General features: G+C 36.6%; 3 long non-coding RNA genes across 4 annotated transcripts; 1 reads left to right on the forward strand and 2 right to left on the reverse strand.

The window, feature by feature from the left end:
* Positions 1-1,414: 1,414 nt before the first annotated feature.
* LOC136252187 (uncharacterized) lies at positions 1,415-2,887 on the reverse strand. The gene is made up of 4 exons (XR_010699399.1): positions 2,800-2,887; positions 2,653-2,745; positions 2,044-2,142; positions 1,415-1,544 (listed from the first exon to the last, which is right to left on the reverse strand). It is a non-coding gene; the product is annotated as an uncharacterized lncRNA (long non-coding RNA).
* An 819-nt stretch (positions 2,888-3,706) lies between these two features.
* Positions 3,707-6,518, reverse strand: LOC136252188 (uncharacterized). Its single transcript, XR_010699400.1, has 3 exons — positions 6,456-6,518; positions 6,284-6,382; positions 3,707-3,775 (listed from the first exon to the last, which is right to left on the reverse strand). It is a non-coding gene; the product is annotated as an uncharacterized lncRNA (long non-coding RNA).
* Positions 6,519-18,526: 12,008 nt separating this feature from the next.
* On the forward strand, positions 18,527-20,719 carry LOC136253241 (uncharacterized). 2 transcript variants are annotated; one of them, XR_010700026.1, is made up of 2 exons: positions 18,527-18,854; positions 20,462-20,719. It is a non-coding gene; the product is annotated as an uncharacterized lncRNA (long non-coding RNA). The 2 variants fall into 2 exon arrangements; XR_010700027.1 differs by having other exon boundaries at positions 18,527-18,834.
* The last annotated feature ends 1,781 nt before the right edge of the window (positions 20,720-22,500 follow it).

A 22,500-nucleotide genomic window follows, 5' to 3' on the forward strand; every position in this document is an offset into this window, starting at 1 on the left:
AGGTATTCTTCAGATATATGATGTTTCATGAGCTCAGGTAGAGACAGTAGACCACTGACATCAACACAGATGCTAGTGTCCTGATATCCATTTTTCCTTGTTGTATTTTTAGTGTCTTTTCAGAGACTTTTTTTTTCTCCCCATCTTGCGTGGCCTTCTTGAAGTCTAAAATGAGCTCAGGAGTAGCTGGAATAGCTAATTGTAAGGGTCTTAGAGCAGGTGATGCTGGATCAAATGGAAAGCAACGTTGAAGCATGATGTTAGATCTTTTACAGCTTGCCCATCTCTGTGCATACGTGCTGGAGTATATTCCTTATGCTTTTGAGAGAGTTGCTTTCTATTTACCTGAGCAGCTTGAATTCGACCAATGTTGTTGACAATTTTTGGTATCAGTCATTAATTGCTTCTCATTGCAAAGAATTGACAGTCAGCTAGTTTTAGTTAGCTAACTCTGTCAAGGAGGTTGTGCACTGTCAAGAAAGGTACTACTGACTGTGGAGCTGAAAGAACAAGGCTTAATCACTGTAAACAGCTAGCTAGTTGTTCGTTCTGGTAGCTACCAAACTTAAATTTCTTGGTTATAAGAACATCCAATCACAAAAGTAAATGGATTCCTTGACCCCACATTAGTCTAAAAAGAACCTTTATTTGAATTTTTATCATTATTTTATTTTTGCACATGTCAGCTAGTAGCCATTTTAGACTTTTGGTTTTACTGAACTTTCCCCGGACTTTAAAAAGCGGCGTGGGAGCTCATTTTGTTTAAAATACCCTAAAGTACAATATTAAACGATCAAACTTTGTTAGCCAGAGGTTGGTCACGAAACCACAGTTTTTGACCCTACTATATAAGAACTTCCTAGGTGTGTGTTGATCATATGTGAACCAGTCTGTGAAAAGGGGTTTATAGCCTTTTCAATTGCATGTACTTGTCTACCTGTAACCTGACTTGTGAATGTGGTATCAATTTGAAATGTAGTCCCCTTATACCCTTAACATAGCACTATGGCTTGGTTTAATATGAAGGTGATAAGTTGAAAACATGAGGAGTTATGATTAGTGAAACTTAAAAATTTGGAAAGGCTATCTGACCCCTTTTGCAGACCGGATCACATATTGTAGTGATCATTTTAAATAGGCATACGTATATACTGATAATAGCATTAAAGCAGAACAAAAAATTAAACGTTTTTTGGTCATACATGCACTGTTGCAGTGTTAAGTTGTAGACCTTTCATCAGTGCAACTGAGAATCTAAATGCACTTCATTTACATCCATGTAAAAAGTTATTGTTTGTAGTTAAAATTAGCCTATTGTAGTCAATAAAGTAATAGTAAAAATATTGTATTTAAAGCATCGAGGTACAATCCTGAAGCACGAACAAAATAAACTGTGCTACATACAAATGTACAACTGCTTGACATGTTCATATTCCAAATGGTTACATAACTTCTTGACATTTTCATAGTATAACTACAAAGGTTGATGGAATATAGTAGACAGCAATACTGCACCAAAGTATATAGTCTGTAGATTCAAACTTCTAAAAAAGTTATAAAACACAAACAGTTTTATCACAAATAACTGAATAATCTCTAGACAAGTTTAGATGCACACACTAATTATCTATCATTAAAACAAAGCTACTAAGTCAGCTTCTATGTAGAAGATACCACCTACTATAGTATATACGTACATGTTGAGCTGAGCCCTGAGAAAACAGTTAAAGAAGAAAAGTTTTTTTTTCAAGAGAAACAGCACTTCATCTAACTAGATGATTAGTAACGACGAAGAGTCAAAATGTGCAGATTGGAAGTTTTGGAAAGGATCCTTTTGTAGCTTGGAAATGTATAGTGAGCATTTTGATTGGTCACAAATAAAGTGTCAGATATTTGAATGAAAAGAGTTTGAAATATTTTTAGTGGGTCAAGCAGTACTGCTTTTGAGGGCTCAGCTCAATGTTTATGTGGACTGCGATACACACACACATACATAGCAACATCATGGACATAACATAGAGCTGCTGTGCATAGGTGTATCACCTCTGTAGTACTTGCTATGGCTTTATTCTATAAGAATTGCACAACATCACTATGACCATCCTGTAGTGCTAAGTCATGATCAAGTGGTGTCCTGTTTTCCTATATAAGAAAAGAAACACTTGTACCATAAAGTCATACACCTGGATATCAGAGTTAATCAGAATGCTAAAATGATTATTCTTTACAAAATATTTGAATGTTTTTGTAAATTATTTTAATTTTTTAATTTGAAATATATGGGAAATGAAGCACTACACGATCCCTTAGTCTCACAAGGCCAATTATGTGTCAGGTGCTTAATTAATTTACAATACTGTCTCGGCTGGGTTGAAATATGGTTTAAGGTACTAGATTGGAATACTGCAGTTGTTCTAGTGCAGGGTGCTAGACAATTAAGGCATGGGTAGTATTTTGAAAATGATTTTGTTCTTTATGATATTCATGCTTGTGACTGGAACTAGTCAGGTTTGATTCATTACTGCAAACTCAAGCTCTAAGCTGCATTATCAATTTTGTTGTCAAAATAAGCTAAAGTTGAATGGTTCACTTTTTCCGGCTGCTGTTTTCAAGCCCAATGGCAATCTACACTTCATAGTATTGGATAATTACCTGTGCTGTAAATTTCTTTGCATTTTAACCGATACGTTCAGGATCACAACAGCTAATTAAAATGGCAGGAAATTTGGCTGTTAACTGGATGTTCTGGAAGGTGAGGAATTAATGCAAAACATGTAGATTTGGTACATGTAGCCTCACCATTGGTGTGCTACAGCATTTTCTTCATACGACAGAAATGATCACATTTGTGTGCAGCAATCATTTGCTTATTGTTTATTCAATTAGCTGTCTAATACCATACCTGTTTCACTGCCCATACAAAAGTCTCAATAGTAGCAGTGAAATTTATCCCGTATTTCACTGGTAGCAGTGAAAAAGTTGTAATTGCAATTTCATTGGCTAGAATTTATGTTAACAATTAGTGTTGACACATGTTTAGTACATAGTGACAATTTGCGTACATAGCAACGCTAATGCACGGCATGCGCATATGTAGCGAGTATGGTATTAACTGGGAATAGCATGGGTAGCAGTGAAATTTGGGATAAATACCACTCTTGTTGTATTGGAAATGGTAAATTTCACTCGGCTTCGCCTCGTGAAATTTATCCCCATTTCCAATACAACACTCGTGATATTTATCCCAAATTTCACTGCTACCCATGCTATTACTAGTACTAATGCAATCAGTGAGATAACCAACTTCTCTCTAATACATAGCAGTTCATCTATAAGAACAAAAGCAGTGTTGTAATATCCCCAGACTAGATTACAGTGGTTGCTTAATAACTTGATAAGTGCCTGTCATGAAATTGGTCTGGCCATGCCATGCAAGACAAGTGATCCCTGAGGGTTGAGGTTTCATTGATAAGTGATCATGAATGTGCTCAGCAAAACAAAAATCCATTTAAAAGACTATGTTGACCTACTTAATAAACTTGCTAGTTCAAAGCATGCGCGCACTTATTGATTATAACTATAACATTTGTGAAACTGATCATGATCTATATATATATTTACCATAAAGTATTTGATCCTGGACCAGCTAATTTCACTCCATAAGACTATAGCTCACCTTATTTACTGCATTATAATCTGTTCCTAACCTGATCAGAGTTTCTACCACCTCAAGTTGGCCTTTCTTAGCAGCATGATGTAATGCCGTCCTCTTGAACTACATTTCATGAATAAATCCAGTGATTATTTAACAACCACAATGAAACAATGAATTAATCATTCACATATTTTCAGTTGCTAATTTTCCAAGACAATAACCAATATTCTAGCATAATTAATTAAATTAATTAAAATGTATTTAATTAGGGGGTCCTAAAGAAACACATCGATAATCAATACCCTAATGAAACATGAAAAGGTTTAAGCACTGGTTGAATGCAGAAAAAATCCTGGATCCCAGAACTCCATAGACACTTGCCTATACTGCAAGCTCTCTGTGGATCAAGTCACGTGCTGGGATATTTTCTGCATTCAGAGTTTTAGTATCTGCTATCATGTTTCTGACTCCCTACTGTGGAAGTCCCTTTAATATAGTACTAAAAATAATAACAATAATGTGAGCATAATTTTGTTTTTGAGATAAATGTCATTGAAATACATTGGGTAAAAAGGGTGTACTACAAAAACAATTTACACACATTTCAGTAAACAACAAAAGAAGACTCGAATTGAAACATTTAATGCATCACTATTATTTGCCTCTTGAGAATATCATTGTTGCATTTTTGCACAATGAAGCAATCGTGAGTTATGTGTGTCTTTCTATGTTGTGGTAAAACAAAACCTTATTGTCACCATTTCTAGGATAGCTTTCTTGTGGGTGGATATATACATGTAGGCCAAAAACTGAATGCCTTAGGTCATGATGAACACAATGAGATAACTGTGATTGAAGGGGTCTTATACAGTTTTTCCAAGTATGTATGTTGATCATAACTACTCATATTTTAACCTATCCCCACAAAATTACAAGTAATAGCGGTACAGGAGAGTTCGGGATAAAATGCGATCAAATTTCAAGGTTGTATCTGACTAATTCACATGTTGACCTTAGGGAAAAGCAATTGTGACATTTTGCTACTTTCACGATTATAGGATACAACATTATTTCTCACAAGTATGATACTGTAGCTATCACAATGTTATAACGTACATGCATCAGTAGCATGCATTGTGTATGCACAACAACTTTGTATTATAACAACTTTGTATTATAACAATACAAGATGAAGCCATAGGGAGTTACAGTTTAATATAATGAATAATAGTATCCTTAGAAATTCAATGGTTTCTAACAGGTAAGCTTTTAACTACTGCATAGCAAGACACAATGAACCGTCTCAGAAGTGTAGGCTTGTTTTTTGGAGTGTGTTCTTCCATGACAATATGTGCCACAAATTTGAATTTACTATTGCATGTGATGTCACAACATCACGATTATTTATAATACACCTCAAAATTATGATGTTCAAAGACAATTAATCATGATTAAAACCACAAACAATATAATCTCCCAGCCCTAATAAACTTATGAGTTGTCAGGTACATGCAACATGGTATTATATTGGTGTACGTAAGCAAGCTACATCACTGTTTAAAGCACATTCATTTGATTTGACTTAATTTTAAACTCTAGACAGTTGGCAATAGCTGTTCTTCCCTCTGGCTCTTTTCTGCCAGAGGCATAAATAGCTACAAACGCATAACTACGTATTTACAATCAAAAACACAGGAGCAAACACACACACAAACACACACAAAAAAACTGTGATGCATTGACACATACAGTGATTTCTTGTACCATAATTTCACTTTGGTTTCATGTACAAACTATGTTAAGATGAATGAAAATTATTTTATGTGTTTTGATATTTTGCAAAACTGGAAGCTACAGTAGTAGAGAAAGATTTAGCTACAGTTTTGATGGCTATTGTGTATTATATGTAACTGTTAGGTACAGCTGAAGGAAGTAAGCCACACAGTTAATGCTCGGGAACTTTCTACATATAGCTAGCTACGTAGTTGTGCAAAAAAAACTGTGTAAGAAATTTTTGTATGAGTATTGCATGTAAAAAAACTATTAATGATCTAAAGTAAATTATGGAATTTGCATGCATGCGTAATTATTGTAATTTACTTCCAGTTGTGATAATGTTGATGCAGAGAAGTTGTGGTCGCAACGTACTGTAGTACAGTAGGTTGATTTTCTGCTGTATTTGATTGTACATTAGGTTTTGTGTGACTGCACATTATAAATGTATCATTACAATACAAGAAAGCTAAGCATGTACACACACAGAGTAATTTTTATACGGATAGCATGACATTTTCTTACACAATTTTGATCCAGAGGTAACCACATGCTGTCTCTGGAGAGGTCTAAGACATGCCTCACAGAATATTTTAATGCTTGTTGAAACCAATTTTAAGGGTAAATTTATGCAATGAACCTTCTACTAATAACTGACTACCCTATTAGAGTAGTTACAATTAAGACCATATATATATCAACATTCAGCCCCCTTAATTATACATTCAGCCCCCTTAATTCCCTCACCCTCAGGGTTGCTAGCCTCTGACCTACGATATCTCATAAGACAATAACACACTTTTTCAATAACCAACTGAACCATACACTATTAGACATATGTATGTACTAACTAACTTTATCAAGCGCATTCACATCTGCTCCTAATCTGATCAATGCTTCTATTACGTGAACTTGCCAATTCCTGGCGGCTAAATGCAGAGCAGTCAGGCTTATCTAGAGAAAGATTAGCAACAAGTCATTCACAATTACAAATATTCTTGAATATTGACATGCCACTGTCACTCACCAAGGTATAGCAACACTATATATGTTACTTTCAGAAAGTTTTGTTCTCAGCAATGATCAGAAATTTCTATTGTAATTATATGGAGTGTTATTACAGAAATCTGTATGTATTAAATATGCATACTGTAGCACAACCCAACCATGCTAGTCATGCTAGCATAATACATACTTTACATCAAGAGTAAATAATGGTATACAACTGCAAATAGTTGAGGAAAGTATTTTAGAATTTTTGAAAATTATGTTTCATGAAAAATTGTGCTGCATATAAATTGGTCTTGGTAAGGACTGATCTATGCATTATTTTTATGGCCTAAATTGTGTGGATGAAACAATGCCAGTATACTAACCACAGTGGTAGCAGTGTTCACATCAATGCATCTGATGTTTACTAGTCTCCCCACTATAGTGATATCACCTGTCCTAGCTGCATCTATTAGTTGGCAGCATTCTTCTTTCTGCAGTATAACATTGTTGTATTTATATGTAGATGACAGAAGTATATACTTTATAGAAATGAATTTCATGGCAACATGTTTCAATCATTCTGGTTTAAGTACATGTTTGCTGTACTAGAAACCCAGAAGCAAGTACCAAAATATTGAAACATCAGTCATTAACAATCCCTTCCCATCTTCTCAAGAAAAGGCATTAATCAAGAGAAAAATGTTGGAGTGTTGACAAACTTAAAACTTGGCTTAGCTACATGGTTGCTGAGCAGGCTGAGTGAGAAAGATCCACACATACAAAACACACTGTTTACTGCCAAAAACAATTACACTGAAACCTCTCTAATCCGACATTGATTAGGATAAGAAAATTGTGCTGGATTAGCAAGGATGTCAGATTATTGAGGTAGTATTACACAGAAAAGGTCTTTGGTATACAAAATAATGTCAGATTATAGAGGTATTCTGGATTATAGAGGTGTTGGATTAGAAAGGTTTCAGTGTACAGAAAATCAGGAGAGCAAATGCTTATTATTATACATACTGTATATGTAGCATTACCATATAGCATAACTTGTTGATGGGGATTTTTTTGTTTAAATTGCAAGTTATTCATGAAAAACTTTCCCCTTGAAATGTGAAACTCAGTCAAAATGGCATTGTTCAGTATGTAAAGCATAAAGATTCTGAAGAAACAAAATTTCCCCCTTGAAGTTTTGAAATTAATACTGATTGGAAATGACCCACTATATAGTATCGTATTTCAACAAATAAATGTGTATTGTAAATAACAATGCACAGTGCACATCCATGTACATAGTACTTATAATACATGCCTCACATTGTTTCTGTAGTCAAATACCACTATTGAAGATATTTTTAAGTATACAACAAACTCAGCAAGTAACTTGCCAACATTCTTTTCAGCTTTGCGTATCATGCATGTAGCAGCACTGACAGGAATAAACCTTTCAAACACTACAGAGAAAAATGGACAGGCTTTAGAAAATGGAGAAATCACTTAGGCTCCACTCCACAATGATCTGCTATGAATTGTTTAAACTCATCATACTCCTCCTTTGTGATGGACGAGAATATTTTCTTGTCAACAATTGCAAACATTTTGTGGTAACCTTCTGGAAATTCACTTCTATCTTTCAAGCAATGTTCATATATCTCTCGTAGTAGTTTTATTTTAACATCTATTTTTGTCTGAAAGTTTTCTAGCAATTTTAAGCACTTTTCTGCATAATTTTAACAATGACATAAGTACTTTTAACATGGAGTGGTCATCCCATCTGTAGCAGTGACGTAACCTAACCACTAAGAGTGTATTGGTATTATCACAAGCATCCTTGCAAGCATCTATGCCTTCAAGTTCACTATCATTAAACATCCTTACACCAGACTTGTCCTTGACATTTTAAAGCAGATGATATTATCTTAAGCAATTCTAGATTGTCACTTTCATTTTTCTTTAACTCCTTTAAAAATTCTCTAAGAAGAACACCAAACTCCACACTGGCCTGATCAGCTGTTTTTACTATGTCTTTAGTCGTAATCTGCATACACCACCTCTGCAATGACATTAAACAACAACAACAACACTAAGTGCTAGAGTGGTTAACAGTAACTATTAGAAGTATTTGTATCATACCCATGTTCTTATTTAATAGCTGATATATAAACATAATATCAGCTGGTTAGTCCAGGTCAAGTCGTCCAGTGCTTGGGTTTAAATCACACACTTGATTGTGCTTGAAAATGATATGTGAGCTATTGCTGGTGATTAATGCAAAAAGTTTCAGTCACTTTCCCCCAGGGTGGCAGATTACAATCCATCTTTTATTAAGGGGGGAGCTCATGATCTCTGATACAAAAGAGCTATGTATTAACTCTTGGTGTTACCCTGAAGAATAGGAACTGGAGGACAACACCCAAAAGTGTACAAACAACTTCAAAATCATGTACAAACCCTTGAATAGCAATTAATCACCACATCATGTTACTATCTCTAGGGTTACATGGAATTACTTATTACTATACAAATTAGAAATTTTTAATTGACTATAGGGAACAAGTAGTGAAATCAGAGTGGTCACCTATTGTATACCGGCAGATATATATGTATTAGTGGCACAGAACCCTCACTCTTATTTTACAGGGGGCTTAGCCCCTTCACTTTTAAAGATTGATATACTCTAATAGAGCAGTCATGTACTAAATAAAGCAAAGTTTAGCCGAAATTGTTATGAAATTCAATCTCAAAGGCTACTGTACTTTTTCAAACATTTCTTGTTGGGGGGAGGCATGCCCCCTGACCACCCTAGAAAGTGCGTGTTCTGCATGCTAAGTGAGCTTATACATTGTGCTGCAAATTGTATAAACCAGTCACCAACCTGCTTAACCCCCTCACTATAAATATTGTAGCAATATATGCCTCTGACTAGTGAACATTTAATCCCAACTTCACATTGTGGTTGAACCTATAATTTCTAAGTTCCTTGTACTTGTTTTTAAAATTACTGCCAGCATTGTGACCAAATGTTACCATTGGTACACATCTGTTTTAAGTATACCAAATTACATCATGGTCAGCCCACACCTGCATACACATTTAATTGTTTTCATTGCCACTACCCATTATTATAATAAACCATCTTGACTAAAGGAGCTAAGGATTGAATTCATACTTATCCTCCTTGTTTAAGCACTTTAATTTAAAGATCCAACTTGTAATTATACAATACAATAATACTATTATAGTAGGGACCCCACCAAAAGAAAGAAAACAAAGATGTACACCCTACTAAAATTCTACCCATAAAACCATCATAGAAACATCTTATGCAATAAAAAGCACTATTATGTAAGAGTCTTAGTGCTACAAATGGCAGAAATAGTAGACAAAAACCTTACAGAAGAATGGATAATGAATTTTTTTTTTAAATTTCTACCAGGGGCGTGGCTAGCTTTCTGGATTGCCCGGGCACAAGTCCCCATGCAAACTATTTAGCAAGAAACACGAGCCCATCTCTGTGGACTATTTAATTTGTTACACATTTGCTTTTGAAAAAGTGCATACATGTATCTAGCTGGTTACTATGATACACTGCTGTTTGTACAGCTTAATTAGACTAAGATACTACTGTATGAAAAATATAAAAGCTAAATCTAAACAATGATGGACTGACTTAACCTCCAACCCCAGTATCAGACTTCTTTTTCACTCTTCTGCATGACACCGGCAGAGCTTTATGTAGCATCACTACCTCTGTAACAACCTACTTGTCTACTTCAGAATAACTGGCATTGACTAATTACTATAAACAATATGGGCACTCACTACCTGTTCAACATTCACCACTGACCAAAACAATGGATGCTAATTAATCTTAAAGCTACCCTTGTGATACATGATCAGGCTGCTATCTATATACGGAACTTTTAACTGTGTTTTTTTTTAAATGTTGCAATTGTGTATACTGTAATTTATGGTTTTGTCTTGCCAGGGCTAGAATTGGGGAGAATGCACCTGTTGATGTAAATGGTCCTGGTTCCAATCCAGCCCAGAGATGGTATACTGAGGGGATTGTTACCTGAAGACATAAACTTTGTTTTCAAATTGGCATGTATCAGGGGTGTAGCCAGGATTTTTTTGAACGGGATTAGGATTTAAAGTGGAATGTCTTAAATGATGGGAAGGCCTGGATGCTTCTCCTAGACCATGTTTGAACAATGATGCATGCACAAAACGTGCCCTTAGAACATTAAAAGGTGCTGCTTGTGCATCTAACTAGCTAAAACCTACACACTGCTGTTTATGCAGCTTATAGAAACTATACTGAAACCTATTGTAAAAAACTAATCTTCACTTCCAGATAGCATACTGACAGCCAACTTCAATTTCCTAGTGCATGAAAGCCCTCTACAGTCAAGTCCCTTAGTTGGCAATACTTCTTTCCAGCTATACATTATCTAATCCAAAACAGCCAAGCTGTAAAAAAAGTGTGCGGCCCTCAGAAAGGCTATGGTGAAAAAAGATGTGAAATCCAAGGTGGCGGCCAAGAAATGGCTGTGATGGTAGGTTAATGGTAAAAATTTTAATAATGACAATTCAGGTAAATTTTGTGAAGCAGCACAAAAATTCACCTGAATTGTCGTTATTAAAATTTTTACCATTAACCTACCATCACAGCCATTTCTTGGCCGCCACCTTGGATTTCACATCTTTTTTCACCATAGCCTTTCTGAGGGCCGCACACTTTTTTTACAGCTTGGCTGTTTTGGATTAGATTTCATTTCTTTTTGTATTTGTATACCCCAAAGCCGGCCTATGGCCAGCTTTGGGACTTTTTTAACCTATGTTTTTTTTCTTTACTACAGGAAGACGAAAACATGAAGTAGATGTACTTTAAATATTTTATCAGTAAATGTACAAATTATATATATAATACATATGTGATCGGATTTGCGAAAAGGGGTCTTCCACACACATCCAATTTGCCAACTTTGACAATTGATAACTTCAGATTGGAAAGAGCTATTGCCTTGAAATTTGGACAGTGGTGATTTCTTTGCAGCTGAACTCTCTACATGATAGTTTCTTTGTAGCTGAACTCTCTACAAGGTAATTTCTTCTAGCTGATCTCTCTACAGGGAGATTTTTTGTAGCTGAACTATCTACAAGGTAACTTCTTCTAGCTGATCTCTCTACAGGGTGATTTGTTTGTAGCTGAATTCTTTACAGGTGATTTGTTTGCAGCTGAGCTCTTTACAGAATGGTTTCTTTGTAGCTGAACTCTCTACAAAGTAACTTCTTCTAACTGATCTTTCTACAGGGTGATTTGTTTGTAGCTGAACTATCTACAAAGTAACTTCTTCTAGCTGATCTCTCTACAGGGAGATTTGTTTGTAGCTGAACTCTCTACAGGTGATTTGTATGTAGCTGAATTCTGTACAGGTGATTTGTTTGTAGCTGAATTCTGTACAGGTGGTTTCTTTGTAGCTGAACTCTCTAAAAGGTAACTTCTTCTAACTGATCTTTCTACAGGGCAATTTGTTTCTGGCAGAATTTTCTACAGGGTGATTTCTTTGCAGCTGAACTCTCTACATGATGGTTTCTTTGTAGCTGAACACTCTACAAGGTAAGTTCTTCTAACTGATCTCTCTACAGGGTGATTTGTTTGTAGCTGAACTATCTACCAGGTAACTTCTTCTAGCTGATCTCTCTACAGGATGATTTGTTCGTAGCTGAATTCTGTACAGGTGATTTGTTTGCAGCTGAGCTCTTTACAGAATGGTTTCTTTGTAGCTGAACTCTCTACAAGGTAACTTTTCTAGCTGATGTCTCTACAAGGTAGCTAGTTTGTAGCTGAACTCTCTACATGGTGGTTTCTTTGTAACAGAACTTTCTACAAGGTGACTTCTTCTAGCTGATCTTTCAATAGGGTGATTTGTTTGTAGCTTCACTCTCTACAAGGTAACTTCTTCTAGCTGATCTCTCTACAGGGAGATTTGTTTGTAACTTAACTTTCTAAATGATGGTTTCTTTGTAGCTGAACACTCTACAAGTTAACTTCTTCTAGCTGATCTCTCTGCAGGGTGATGTGTTTGTAGCTGAATTCTGTACAGGTGATTTGTTTGCAGCTGAGCTCTTTACAGAATGGTTTCTTTGTAGCTGAACTCTCTACAAGGTAACTTCTTCTAACTGATCTTTCTACGGGGCAATTTGTTTCTGGCAGAATTTTCTACAGGGTGATTTCTTTGCAGCTGAACTCTCTACATGGTGTTTTCTTTGTAGCTGAACTCTCTACAAGGTAACTTCTTCTAGCTGATCTCTCTACAGGGTGACTTGTTCGTAGCTGAACGATCTACAAGGTAACTTCTTCTAGCTGATCTCTCTACAGGGAGATTTGTTTGTAGCTGAACTCTCTACAGGTGATTTGTTTGAAGCTGAACTCTCTAAATGATGGTTTCTTTGTAGCTGAACTCTCTACAAGTTAACTTCTTCTAGCTGATCTCTCTACATGGTGATTTGTTTGTAGCTGAACTATCTACAAGGTAACTTCTTCTAACTGATCTTTATACAGGGCAATTTGTTCGTGGCAGAATTTTATACAGGGTGATTTCTTTGCAGCTGAACTCTCTACATGGTGGTTTCTTTGTTGCTGAACTCTCTACAAGGTAACTTCTTCTAGCTGATCTCTCTACAGGGTGATTTGTTTGTAGCTGAACGATCTACAAGGTAACTTCTTCTAGCTGATCTCTCTACAGGGAGATTTTTTTGTAGCTGAACTCTCTACAGGTGATTTGTTTGAAGCTGAACTCTCTAAATGATGGTTTCTTTGTAGCTGAACTCTCTACAAGTTAACTTCTTCTAGCTGATCTCTCTACATGGTGATTTGTTTGTAGCTGAATTCTGTATAGGTGATTTGTTTGCAGCTGAGCTCTTTAAATAATGGTTTCTTTGTAGCTGAACTCTCTCAAGGTAACTTCTTCTAGCTGATGTCTTTACAGGGTCACTAGTTTGTAGCTGAATTCTCTACATGGTGGTTTCTTTGTAACTGAACTCTCTACAAGGTAACTTTTTCTAGCTCATCTTTCTACATGGTGATTTATTTGTAGCTGAATTCTGTACAGGTGGTTTGTTTGCAGCTGAGCTCTTTAAAGAATGGTTTCTTTGTAGCTGAACTCTCTACAAGGTAACTTCTTCTAGCTGATGTCTCTACAATGTCACTAGTTTGTAGTTGAGCTCTCTACATGGTGTTTTTTTTGTAACTGAACTCTCTACAAGGTGACCTCTTCTAGCTGATCTTTCTACAGGGTGATTTGTTTGAAGCTGAACTCTCTACAAGGTAACTTCTTCTAGCTGATCTCTCTACAGGTAGATTTGTTTGTAGCTGAACTCTCTACATGATGGTTTCTTTGTAGTTGAACTCTCTCAAGGTAACTTCTTCTAGCTGATGTCTTTACAGGGTCACTAGTTTGTAGCTGAATTCTCTACATGGTGGTTTCTTTGTAACTGAACTCTCTACAAGGTAACTTTTTCTAGCTCATCTTTCTACATGGTGATTTATTTGTAGCTGAATTCTGTACAGGTGGTTTGTTTGCAGCTGAGCTCTTTAAAGAATGGTTTCTTTGTAGCTGAACTCTCTACAAGGTAACTTCTTCTAGCTGATGTCTCTACAATGTCACTAGTTTGTAGTTGAGCTCTCTACATGGTGGTTTTTTTGCAACTGAACTCTCTACAAGGTGACCTCTTCTAGCTGATCTTTCTACAGGGTGATTTGTTTGAAGCTGAACTCTCTACAAGGTAACTTCTTCTAGCTGATCTCTCTACAGGTAGATTTGTTTGTAGCTGAACTCTCTACATGATGGTTTCTTTGTACGTAGTTGAACTCTCTCAAGGTAACTTCTTCTAGCTGATGTCTTTACAGGGTCACTAGTTTGTAGCTGAATTCTCTACATGGTGGTTTCTTTGTAACTGAACTCTCTACAAGATAACTTTTTCTAGCTCATCTTTCTACAGGGTGATTTATTTGTAGCTGAATTCTGTACAGGTGGTTTGTTTGCAGCTGAGCTCTTTAAAGAATGGTTTCTTTGTAGCTGAACTCTCTACAAGGTAACTTCTTCTAGCTGATGTCTCTACAAGGTCACTAGTTTGTAGCTGAGCTCTCTACATGGTGGTTTTTTTGTAACTGAACTCTCTACAAGGTGACCTCTTCTAGCTGATCTTTCTACAGGGTGATTTGTTTGAAGCTGAACTCTCTACAAGGTAACTTCTTCTAGCTGATCTCTCTACAGGGAGATTTGTTTGTAGCTGAATTCTCTATAAGGTGATTTGTTTGTAGTTGATCTCTCTGCAGGTTGATTTGTTTTAGCTGAACTCTCTACAGGCTGATTTGTTTGCAGCCGATCTCTCTACAGGATAATTTGTTTGTAGCTGAACTCTCTAAAAGTTGATTTGTGTGTAGCTGACCTCTCTTCAGGGTGATTTGTTTCTAGCTGATCTCTCTACAGGGTGATTTTTTGTAGCTGACCTCTCTTCAGGGTGATTTGTTTCTAGCTGATTGCTCTACAGGTTGATTTGTTTGTAGATGAACTCTCTACAGGGTAATTTGCTTGTAGCTGAACTCCTTACTTTGTGTCTAGTTTGTAGCTGATCTCTCTACAGGGTGATTTGTTTGTAGCTGAACTCCTTACATTGTGTGTAGTTTCTAGCTGATCTCTCTACACAGTGATTTGTTTGTAGCTGATCTCTCTACAAGTTGATTTGTGTGTATATAGATGATCTCTCTGCAGGTTGATTTGTTTGTAGCCGATCTCTCTACAGGTAATCTGTTTGTAGCTGAACTCTCTATAAGGTGATTTGTTTGTGGCTGATCTCTCTGCAGGTTGATTTGTTTTAGCTGAACTCTCTACAGGGTGATTGCTTGTAGCTGAACTCCTTACATTGTGTCTAGTTTCTAGCTGATGTCTCTACAGGGTGATTTTTTTGTAGCTGAACTCTCTTCAGGGTGATTTGTTTCTAGCTGATCTCTCTACAGGTAGATTTGTGTTGATTTGTTCATTGCTGATCGCTCTAAAGGTAATTGATTTGTTGCAGTTGAACACCCTGCAAAGTGTTTTGTTTGTAGCTGATCACTCTAAAGGGTAATTTGTTTGTAGCTGAACTCTCTCCACAGTGACTTGTGTGTAGCAGAATTCTGTGTAACTGAATTCTCTAGAGAGTGACTTAATTGTAGCTGAATTCTCTACACAGTGCATGACTTGTTTATAGCTGAACTTTCTTCAGTATGACTTGTAATGTTCTGAATCTCTATAGTGGTATATTTGCTTAACTCTCCACATGGTGACTGTCTTCTTGCTGAACTGTCTATAAGATTAACTGTTTGCAGCTGAACTCCCTACAGAATAACTTGTGATGTAATAAAATTCTATAATGGAGTAAATAAATTAGCCGAATGCTCTATTAGGGTGACTGTTCTATTAGAGTATCTCGATCTCGCATTTGCTACACGGAGTTGGCTTTCGAATCATAACTCAGTGGTTTGTAATCCGATTCTTCTGTACTACTGCAAGGACTTTCTATGAAGATTATTCCAGCTATACATCGATTTTCAGCTCATTGCTCTAAGCGGTTTGCCTAGTAGGCTTGAAAACTAATACTTTTTTATTCATAAAAATCGATCGCGTAATTGTGACACAGATTGGGTTTTGTGTCATATCTCCGTGGTCTTTATCTCGATTCCTTTCAAACCACCAAAAGGCACTCCTACGATGGTTACTCCATCTACATAGCAATTTTCAACTCATTCCATGAAGCGGTGTACCCTGTAGGCGTGACAACAAATCGATCTTGTTTTACGCGAATAATCGGTCATAACTCCTGAACCATTCATCGGATTTGTACCAAAGTTGATGCTAGGATTCGCCTTTGGACTCCCTTTCTGTGAGCCAAATTTCAAGGCGATCGGAGTACGCGTTTGCTTGTTATAGCAATTTTTTGTAAGTGTGCGAAAAGACGAAGAAGAAGAAAAAAAAACGAAGAAAAAAAAACGAAACTTTGGCAGCTCGTATCTCGGAAATGGCTGGAGCGATTTCCTTCAAATTTGGAATGTAGACTCCCTTGGCTGGCGGGCAACTGTGTAGCAAATTTGGTTCCAATCAGATAAGTGATCACCGAGATACAAAAGTGTGAAAATGACGTTTTCGTTCTTCCTGTCAATATACTCACGGTGTGGCGCGCCGGCTTCTTGGGCCGCACGACACACTACCGTGTGTCTTGATCTTCTCGGCCGGTCCACCTGTTTATGGTAAATAAATTCAGACTTGGCTTGTACAATATGTTCAAGGCATCACGTGCCCACAACATGTAATACAGAGTCAACAACTTACAGTTTGTGCTAATCTGACACATGTATAACACGACCACTCATGATCAAGTTTAGCAACTGCTGCCTTGTAATAGACTATGTCTCGACCAACCATTGAACATGCAGGGCCTGATGATGCAGTCTTTCGCCATTTCACTTGCACCATTTCAACCATGCATCATGTGCGCAATTGATCACGTGATGCAATGACATGTTGTATTTATGCTTTACCAGGGCAATTGTTATTTCAACTTGGTACCCCTGAGTCTGGGTCCCCATTATCTCTTGTAGGTTGTCATACTTTTCATGACATCATCATCATTAAATTTTGTAATGGTCCAAGATTAATGTAATGTGACCTTCAAGAGTAGCTACAGAGGAGCGCCAGTGGGCAAGTAGCTACTGGAGAGCTCCAGAGCAGTAAGATTTGGTGTGATTTTTAATTTTAAAATATACTGCCTCTGAAAATGGGGTTAGTCCAGACCATCCAAATTCCCCCCTGCCTACGCTCTTGCATATGTCTTGTGCAGAGCTGGGGTAGTTACTTCATAAAAGTAACTAGTTACTAGTTACTCGTTTTGTTTATCCCATTTAACTTAGTTATAGTTACAGTTACTTTTGAAAAAGTAATAAGTACTCTAGTTACTAGTTACTTTCGTAGTATAAATTATGACTTGTTATTAGCTTTTGTAACATGAATTTTGCTGAGATATGCATCATTAAGGGATGCAGTACATATGTGCACTTAAAATGATAATTCTGTGGCTATTTCAGGTAAGTTTTAATTATTGCTATGTCTGTTACTCAAGCTGAATCATAGAGAGCAGTACACAGAATCTGTCTACTTAATGTGGCTATACAGCATATATGGCACAAAAATTGAAGTGCTCTTGCTTTTTTAAAAAGCATAATTAGTTATAGTTACATTGTAACTATTGTAACTTAGTTACTTTTAGTGCTCTTGCTTTTAAAGCATAATTATAGTTACAATGTAACTATTGTAACTAGTTACTATTGTAACTTAGTTACTTTCCAGACAATTACTCTTAGTTACAAGTTACTAGTTACAAAGAAGGTATCTAGTTACATTACTAGTTACTTTAAAAGTAATCAGTTATGTAACTTAGTTACAAAAGTAACTAGTTACCCCCAACTCAGGTCTTGTGGCATATCAGGAATGGCACATCCTGTTTTCCCATTTTTGGCTATTAAGTTTGTTTTTTTAGTTTGTGGTATGATTTCGTCTTTATAAAAAGAGCGAGAATTTGCTGTTCCATGTGTTGTACAGACCTTACAGATGCTAATTTAGGGGTTAAGGGTTTAGAATGGCCTGAGTAGCCAGTCCTTGCTACTCACCACTGAAGGGATATCCTTCAAGAAGAGAGAAGAGTTAGGAGAAAGCCTCGTATCAGTTGACTCATCATGCTGCCACTGAGCTACACTAAAAAAGACAGTGCAATATTGAAGAATAGGAAAGTGCAATGCTCCTAAGCAACAATCCTTTGCAACATCTATCTCCATTGCCAAAACGTCATTTCAGTTGGCTCATTATGGTGTCACTGAGCTACGCTAAAAAAGACAGTGCAATATCGAAGAAAAGGAAGGTGCAATGCTCCTAAGCGATTACGCAACCATCCTTTGCAACATCTAGGTCTCCATTGCTTTCATCATCGTTTTCTTCACAGGCAACGGGTAAATTATTGACATGGCCGGAGCGAGCGAATTTTTTTTTTGGGCACACTTTGGACTTAGAAAATTTTCACGAAATATTTTTTTCCGGATAATGTTGTGTACGTATCCTGGATACTGACATGTTCAAGACTAGTTAGCAGTGCCAACAACGTCGTGCTCTCCGCCAGGCTGGCAGCCGCTAGAAAAGAAGGGCGAAAAAATTGAGCCAGTTTAGAAGAACTCTTAGTTTCTCCTGCCGTTTTTTCAGAAGGACTGTTCTTACCTTGTTTCTCTCACTGGCTGCCTTGCTGGCTGCCTCATCACTATGAACTGATTTGTCAGTGGCGTCTCGCATTATCTGGCAGCACAGAGCTATTCACAGGTATTGGTGAAACTGATTATGTGAGTGTGAAGCAGCTTGTGTTTTATTCTTGTGACACCACTATGTGATTCTTGTAACACCACTATGTGTGTGTGTGTGTCTCGTTTTTGTGCTATGTAATGTACCTATCAATGTCACGCCCCACCTACCCCAGGTCGGACAGCAGGTGGGGATTTGTAGGGGATTTGTCACCCAAGCTCATCCCCAGGGTAGGGGCATTTGCAACACGAATATCCGTACTTTTTCATACTGTTGTGATTCCCGGGATAATTAGTAGGGGATTCGTAACTCAAAGTTGTCCCCAGGGTTGGGGAATTTGCATTCTCGCATTTGCAAATCCCCAACAGTCCCCACCTCTGCCCGACCTGGGGTAGGTGGGGCTTGACATTGATAGGTGCATAACTGTTTGTACCTCCTGCAAGGAAGAACAGCTTAAGCCGATTGCATTGAGTTTAAACAATAAATCAAATCTGTGCGTGCATGTGCTTGTGTGTCACTATAGGTGTTACGAATTCTCTCATGGAAGAACGGCTCTGCCGAATGTGTTGAGTTTAAATTTAAAAAATTCTGACATTTGTTAACTTATCTGCTTTACCAGTTATAACTGAACAAGGGATGGTCACTACCTATGTATGGTCCTGTAAAACTATCTGTGACTGTGATCAAGATATTTGATCAACCTTGATTTCATCTCAGGAAAAGGGGACAAAGCTTAATTTACTGTTTTGCTAAAACAAGCCACTTGATTGCCTCTTTTAAGTCAGTAGAAATTAACATCACAGTGTTGATCTCTTGGTTGATCGCTGTCGTGGATAGTTTTACAGGAGTATTATATATGTGTGAACAAGCAGTTGTGCTTTTGATGGGTTTAATAAAGAGATGTTTTGGTCCTTGGACGCTATGATATTTGTTGTATTGGAGATAACTTTGATTCAACCAGTTCTACGACTATGCTGCTGTAATCTATGGGCCTCATTATTAGGGTGACATTAACAGAGTTGAATCACTTAAACACAGAGCTTCAAAACTAGTTAGTGACTTTCATCGTTATGAAAGATTACAACCACCCACCTTAGTATACAGAAAATTTAGAGAGCCACATATCAAAAATTGAATGGTAACATGCACCAATCCTTGCAGCTTACCAGATCCACCATTTCCCATTGACATTCAATTGTACAAGCATGCAGTGCATGAAAATTTGTGAAGAAATAATTATTTTCTAAAGAATAATAATTGAACATTGGAATGCACTACCGAAACATGTTGTAATGGTTAACAATTTTAAGTGAGATTACTATAAAAATTAAAAAATGTGATTTGAATTGATCAGCCATCTGTCTTAACCTTATTAAGTATTAAAGGAAGACATACAAAAGCATGATAATTATGTGTTTGTTATTTTATTGTTGTAATATCAAGTGACTACAAGTTTAAGCACACAATTCACAATATAAAGTAATATTTTTCCCTAATTTGCCACTCAGATGTTCCTTGTACCACAGAAATGTTGCTGTTTTTATGTACATTATAGGTATATTATATTAGGTAATGATTCACTACTTTATTATGTGGTGATGATTTTGTGTGCTGATCTATGATTGAGTGTAATGTTCTTAATTTGTAGGTGGATTCACATTGTTATTGTGAATGATTTACTTCTCGTCTAAATGAGGTGTGGAACAATGAGTCCGTACTATGGTGATCTTGTGAGATGACTGATCTATGTTTAATGATGAACAATTTGACTGTGAGCATTCAAGGGTAACAGCAACAACAAAAGACATGATTGAAGTTTTGCATTTAGGTGTATATTACAATAGCACCAGTGTGTGTATTGTAAAGCACCTTTACACAACTAATTTTTGTTGATGGCTACATGTTATTGATATCACCCTCTTTAAGAAAATGTTATATTCTTTTTGCTGGAGTGTAGCCAATCGTATTTTGCTGTACATAGAGTGTATGCTCACCTCAATATGCTAGCTGTATCCTCACACCTGAAGGCTGCATTAGTGTTAGTGTAGTAGATTTAGTGCAAGTTATTTGCTATTTTATCCAATGGTAAATTTGCAGAAGTACTTTTATTACTCCATGATTTATAAGGTAGTTGTGCTTGAAAACTTATTGTCCTTTACTGTCTAAATAATGCCTGCATGGCTGACAGCTGTAAAGAAATTACTCGTACAGTGCTTCCTGACCCCTAGGTACCAAGACATGTTCAGATAATCAAAGCCTATTTTTATACAGAGTTATTCTAATGGAATGAACGCCTTAGACGAAATACTCTAATAGAACAGACACATCTACTGTAAGTGTGTTGATAGTCGAAGGTCAGATAATCAAGTATTCACTTCTATTAGGTGTGATATATTCATTGTTGTGACAGCTATAGTGGATACTTTATGAGTGTACTAATTGTGTCACCATATCATCTCTTGTACAACTAATGATAGCCTAATGAATTAAGGGGATAAAAAATGAAGTTGTGAAGTTTACTCTCCCATATACTACTGGTATCAGTTCTCAGGTGCTATAATATAAGAGCACATGTCATTCAAAATTTCCGCAATAAAAATCAATGCATCCTCGTCAATTTTATAGAGTACATCTACTGTCCTTCTTTATGCATGTATGAACTTGAAGTGCTATTGTTATTAACACTTTACAGTGACCAGCACTGAAGGTCTATTAGTGTGTTAGTGTCAGGTCATTTGGGTTGCATTTCAAGGGACTTAATGTGGAGCTATACTCATGCACCATTTGAGAATGTTTTGGTGTCTTAAGTGATATATGGAGCCACACCCACATCCTCTATGGTATTATGCCCACTTATTGGGTTTGTGTTGTTGTACGCAACAAGTCTGCATGGCATCAAGAAAAGTGCTATGCCTGCTTATGGGAGCCTGTAGACTACCATGAAACCACACCCACTTATTGATCATTGGATATGTGTTTTGATACCTGTAGCTACTTGTTCGTTTTCTTTTGCATACAATTCTTCCTGTTGGTCGACAACCTTGACTTGCACCATGTAACTCTTACTCCTGAATTTAAAAAGCATTGATGGATTATTTAACTGTAGAATCTCTCTTAAAGTACCCTCCACTATAAAGAAAAATTTCTGTGGTTCCTATAGAATACAATTTAAAGGACAAACTCTCAGTAAGATTTCATCAGTTGGTCTCAAACTGTTCGTTACATACGTACGTAGTGGTTCGTTACATAGTGGTTCCAATAGATAAGTTTATATATATATGTACATAATTATACCATACATACACTAGGTCATTCAACATATGCTTGACTCATACTGTACGGGAGCAGTTCTAATTACCAATAATATTAGAAATGTTCCTGTACAATAACCTGTATAAGAGATAGCACTGAGAATTTACAAATTTGTCTACAATGAAACCTCTTAAAGATTGGTAATTTTTGTCCTTTATAAAAAAGATGTACCTTAACTGTATGGTTGAGTCATATACGTAGAACTATGTACTACATTTGCCAGCAAGTAGACTGTCAGTCACTCAATTAAATGGTTAACAGTAATCACATCTGTGGATCACAATTCCTGCACAGTATGTAACATAGTTATTAGAAACTACAGTGAGTTTCTTTTCTGTTTTCATCAGCTCCCACATATTTACCCATTATTGCAGA

Source organism: Dysidea avara, chromosome 4, assembly GCF_963678975.1.
Source record: "Dysidea avara chromosome 4, odDysAvar1.4, whole genome shotgun sequence".
Taxonomy (NCBI): domain Eukaryota; kingdom Metazoa; phylum Porifera; class Demospongiae; order Dictyoceratida; family Dysideidae; genus Dysidea; species Dysidea avara.